The sequence below is a fragment of the Chiloscyllium plagiosum genome, unplaced genomic scaffold, assembly GCF_037043375.1.
Source record: "Chiloscyllium plagiosum isolate Xiang-an unplaced genomic scaffold, Cpla_swu_hap1 HiC_scaffold_6, whole genome shotgun sequence".
Classification (NCBI taxonomy): domain Eukaryota; kingdom Metazoa; phylum Chordata; class Chondrichthyes; order Orectolobiformes; family Hemiscylliidae; genus Chiloscyllium; species Chiloscyllium plagiosum.
The window spans coordinates 14,779,405-14,784,929 of record NW_028270144.1 but is presented as its reverse complement, the minus strand read 5'-3'; the positions used below and the strand labels follow the sequence as shown (position 1 = coordinate 14,784,929).

Below are 5,525 nucleotides of genomic sequence, written 5' to 3'. Positions count from 1 at the left end.
GTTGAAACTTTATTGCTGGAACAGCACAGCAGGTCAGGCAGCATCCAGGGAACAGGAGATTCGACATTTCGGGCACAGGCCCTTCCTGAAGAAGGGCCTGTGCCCGAAACGTCGAATCTCCTGTTCCCTGGATGCTGCCTGACCTGCTGTGCTGTTCCAGCAATAAAGTTTCAACTTTGATCTCCAGCATCTGCAGACCTCACTTTCTCCTTGTAATATAGAAACCTTCAACAAGACATTTCAAATGTAAATATAATGAAAATACAGTTCAAGGGTTTAACATGTATATACAATTGATTCAGAATGTGTTCTTCATGATAATAGAGGTAGTTTTTCTATAACATGATGGTTGCGTTCTTGTGCAACCCGGCATTACAGCAAGATCGCACTTTAGAAACAGTGCTTAAAGTGTTGGCAATGTAATCACATTACAACCTAAATATGGTTTAAAAGTTCGCCCTCAAGAAACATTGAATCAAGGTATTTTTCAATGTATAATTTCAGTTACATCACACTGAAAATGTTTGCTATAAATTCTGTGCCTTAGAATTGTGTCCTCCACAACCACCTGATGAAGGAGCGGTGCTCCAAAAGCTAGTGCTTCCAATTAAACATGTTGGACTATAACCTGGGGTTGTGTGATTTTTAACTTAGTCTTGTTATAACAGTGCACAGGCATTTTATGGTAATCCATTCAGTCAATTGGTCTAGGCATAAACATGGAAAAAGGCCCAGGACTTAAACACTACAGGGCTGCCCATTTAGAGCCCATTAAAGTTATATAATAAATTCTATTTCACTCTTTGTGCCTCATTGTGTATTTACCTAAAACATGTAAACAGGTATAATGACAAAATTGTACATAATTGTAGTTACAGTGAATATTCAACTGATAAGGAACTCATTTTGAAGCGTTGAGGGCTACATGTTCCACCACACAATAAATATTCTGTCCACGAGGCAATTTATTTGGACATAGATGAAACTGACTGGAGATGGTCACAGTCCCATTCGCTGCAGGAGGCCCAATGCTTTGGCTAACAGTTATAATGAAAGGTCCTTCCCAAGTGATATGGCAGCTAGTTTGGCAAATGCTGCAGGACAGATGACAATGTGGCATTCACTGTCTCAATCAAAGAGATCATTGGATGTAGCATAAGAGTTGGAGGAGCTAAAGTGAGAGAAAAAAAAGTGTAGTTCAGAACATTGAAATTAGAATTATAAGAATCCCTACAGTGCAGAAGCAGGCCATTCAACCCATTGAGTCCACACTGACTCTCCGATTCACTTCCTACTCCTGCATTTCCCATTGACTAATCCAACTAGCCAGAAATCCCTGGACACTATGGGCAATTTAGCATGACCAATCCACCTAACCTGCACATTTTTGGATTCTGGGAGGAAACTGGAGGAAACCTATGCAGACACAGAGAGAATTTGCAGACACTACACAGACAATCGCCCCAGGGTGGAATCAAACCCAGGTCCTGGGTGCCAGGAGGCAGCACTGCTAACACCGTGCTGGTGGCTCAGAAAGCTGAAGGCTTAGATAAGGTGACACAATATCGTGTTCAGATTGAGACCTAATTGTAAGTATGTTTATATTCTGAACTGGATCTCTCAATCTCCTACTGTAGTGGACCAATATAATCTGTCATAAAAAGTGGATAAAACCTGGAAATGTTCAGATAAAAATAATAAAATGAACGAGTCATTCAGCCCTGTCAAGCCTGTAGAGACTCTGTAAACCACTGGCAAATAGATCTGCAATGCCTCTCAAATAAGCACAACTTACAAGCATTGGTATAGAATACAGGTATCCTTGGGATAATCAGGACCGCAGTTTGCCTTTTAACATCACACCCAGAAATGATCCTATACACTGAAATTTCCACATCTTTTCGCCATATGTGAAAGGAACCATACCTCTTACTTCCTATAGCTCTTCAGGGTGGTTATATTCTCATCCATTTATTGAAGATATTTGTACTTGGTTGCCCTGCACCCGGATAATTACTGCACAGTTCCTGACATTTTCGCCACGTGCAGCAGACAGGAATTGGTGTGCTGCTTTCTGTCAGGAATCTGCAGGTCCTGCTGAATGGGATGGTGCAGACATGGAACACCAGCACAGTCTAAGATTCCCAACTGAATGAGTCAGTCTCAGCCATCTGCAAGAATGTAGGGAAACAGTCAATGACCTTCGCCAGTCTGTCAGCATGAGTGTGACCGTTTTCTCTCATATACGTCTCATTCATCTATCTGTTTTTCAGCAGCAGCAGCAACTCGAAGGGTGGGAGCTTGCACCAGGGGCCTGCTGGGAGCAGTGAGTCACTGATTTAAACCTTTAAAAACTTACTACGAGTGCGGGAGTCCTCCATTTCTGTTTTCCAGTGGCAGCAGCAACTAGAAGGCGGGAGTTTGCACCAGGAGCCTGCCGAGAGCAGTGAGTCACTGATTTGTGCTTTTAAATTTGAAGTCAGAGAGCAGAGGTTTCTGGGAAAGGAGCGACTTCTTATTTTTATATCTGTCCAGCTCAATAAGTCAGTGGTTCCTCAACCTGAGACCCTACCTTTGTAGGGCCTCCCACCCAACCACCTCCTCTAACTTAAAGACCAGGGACATATCAGGTAGGCGTCTCTTCTTTTTTACTTTGTGGTAAGGGGACTAGCAGAGATTGCAGTGCATGGAGAGCAATGTTCCTCCTGTATGATGTTTGAGGTGAGGGACGCCATTAGTGTCCCATCCAGTACATCTGCAGGAAGTGCACCCAACTCTCACTCCTCCAAGACTGTGTTAGGGAACTGGAGCGGGAGCTGGATGAACTTCGGATCATTCGGGAGGCAGAGGTTGTGATAGATAAAAGTTACAGGGAAGTAGTTACTTCAAGGCACAAAGAAAGCTGGATGACTGTTCGAAGGAGAAAAAGCAGTCAGTGGAGGGATCCCCTGTGGTCGTTCCCCTGAAAAACCATTTTGGATACTGTTGAGGGGGACGACTTACCAGGGGTATGCAGTGGGGCCCAGGTCTCCGGCACAGAACATGTCCCTGGTGCACAGAAGGGAAGGAGGGAAAGGAGGAGAGTGTTAGTCACTGGATGTAAGGCAGGATTTCAGGGAGCATTGGGTGGAAGCTGAGAGCTAGAACAAACAGAGTTGCTATCTCTGGCTTGTTACCCGTGCCATGTGATAGCGAGGTAAGGAATAGGGAAAGATATCAGCTGAACACATGGCTGCAAGGATGGTGCAGGAGGGAGGGTTTCAGGTTCTTGGATAATTGGGGCACATTCTGGGGAAGGTAGGACTTGCACAAACAGGACGGTCTTCACTTGAACCAGAGGGGTACTAATATCCAGGGTGGGAAATTTGCTGGTGCTATTCGGGTGGGTTTAAACTAGCTCAGCAGGGGGATGGGAACTGGAGGTGTAGTTGCAGTGCACAGGACGATGAGAGTAGGAAGGACAGGGACAGGATTTCACGGTCACAGGAATGTGCTGGCAGAGAGCGAAGTGGTTTGAAGTGTGTCTACTTAAACGCCAGAAGTATCCAAAATAAGGTAGCAGCATGGATAGGTACCTACTTCGATGTTGTGGCCATTTCGGAGACATGGATAGAGCAGGGTGAGGAATGGATGTTGCAGGTTCCAGGGTTTAGATCTTTCATTAAGAACAGGCAAGGCGGTAAAAGAGGGGGATGTGTGGCCTTGTTAGTCAAGGATAGTATAACGATGGCTGAGAGAATTTTTGATGAGGACTTGTCTACTGAGGTAGTGTGGGCTGGGGTTAGAAACAGGAGAGGAGAGGTCACACTGCTTGGAGTTTTTGTAGGCCTCTGCAGAGTTCCTGGGGGGTGGAAGAGAAGATTAGCAAAATTATTCTGGGTAAGAGTGAAAGGACCAGGGTGGTCATTATGGGGGACTTTAACTTCCCCAACATTGATTGGAAATGCTATAACTCTAGTACGTCGGATGGATCAGTTTTTGTCCAATGTGTACAGGAGGGGTTCCTGATACAGTATGTCGAAGGGCCGACAAGAGTAGAGACCACATTGGATCTGGTGCTCGGTAATGAACCAGGCAGGGTGTTTGATTTGGTTGTAGGTGAGCACTTTGGAGAGAGTGACCATAATTCAGTTACATTTAGTTGAGTGATGGAAAGGGATAGGTACATGCCACAGGTCAAGAATTATCGACAGGGCAAGGGCAATTATAATGCGATTAAGCAAGAATTAGGATGCATAGAATGGGGTAGCAGAATGCAGGGGATGCAGACAATGGAAATGTGGACCTGGTTTAAGGAACAGATATTGCGTGTCCTTGATAGGTATGTCCCTGTTAGCCAGGGAGGAAGTGATAAGGTAAGGGAACCGTGGTTTGCTACAGAAATTGCATCTCTTGTTACGAAGAAGAAGGAGGCTTATGTGTTGATGAGGCAAGATGGTTCAGATGAGGCGATGGAGAGTTACAGATCAGCTAGGAAGGATTTAAAGACAGAGTTAAGAAGAGCAAAGAGAGAACACGAGCAGTCTTTAGCAAATAGAATAAAGGAGAACACTTAAGCTTTCTATAAGTATGCGAGGAATAAAAGGATGATTAGGGCAGGAATGGGGTCAGTCAAAGACAGAAGTGGGAAGTTGAGTGTGGACCCTCGGGAGATCGGAGAGGTGCTAAACGAACATTTCTCATTGATTTTCACTCAGGAAAAGGAGAATATTGTAGAGGAGAAGAATGAGGTATGAGATATTGGACTAGAAAGGATCGAGGTTAGTTACGAACAGGTGTTATCAATTCTAGAAGGAGTGAAGGTAGACAAGTCCCCTGGGCCAGATGGGATTTATCAGAGGATTCTCTGGGAAGCTAGGGAGGAAATAGCAGAGCCTTTGGCTTTTTGATATTTGAGTCATCATTGTCTACAGGTTTGGTACCAGAGGACTGGAGGATTGCAAATTTTTTGTCCTTGTTCAAGAAGGGCAGCAGAGATGACCCATGTAATTATAGACCAGTGAACCTTACTTCTGTTGTAGGAAAGGTTTTGGAAAGAATTATAAGAGATAAGATTTATAATCATCTAGCAAGCAACAATTTGATTTCAGATAGTCAACATGGCTTCGTCAAGGATAGGTCGTGTATCACAATCCTCATTGAGTTTTTTGAGAAGGTGACCAAGCATGTAGGGTAGGGCAGTTGATATGGTATGCATGGACTTCAGTAAAGCCTTTGATAAGGTTCCACATAGTAGGCTGTTGGAGAAATTGCAGAGGCATAGAATTGAGGGTGATTTAGCAGTTTGGATTAGAAACTGGCTTTCTGAAAGAAGGCAGCGAGTGGTGGTTGATGGAAACTTTTCAGTCTGGAGTCTGGTTACTAGCGGTGTGCCACAAGGATCTGTTTTGGGACCACTGCTGTTTGTCATTTTTATAAATGACTTAGACGCAGGCATAGGTGGATGGATTAGTAAATTTGCAAATGACACTAAAGTCGGTGAAATAGTGGACAATGTGGAAGAATGTTACAGGTTGCAGGGGGAC

The 5,525-nt window shown here is 44.3% G+C and overlaps 1 long non-coding RNA gene across 1 annotated transcript; it reads right to left on the bottom strand.

The window, feature by feature from the left end:
* Positions 1-262: 262 nt before the first annotated feature.
* Positions 263-4,522, bottom strand: LOC148149713 (uncharacterized). Its single transcript, XR_015757392.1, has 3 exons — positions 2,360-4,522; positions 1,927-2,171; positions 263-1,171 (listed from the first exon to the last, which is right to left on the bottom strand). It is a non-coding gene; the product is annotated as an uncharacterized LOC148149713 (long non-coding RNA).
* Between the last annotated feature and the right edge of the window lie 1,003 nt (positions 4,523-5,525).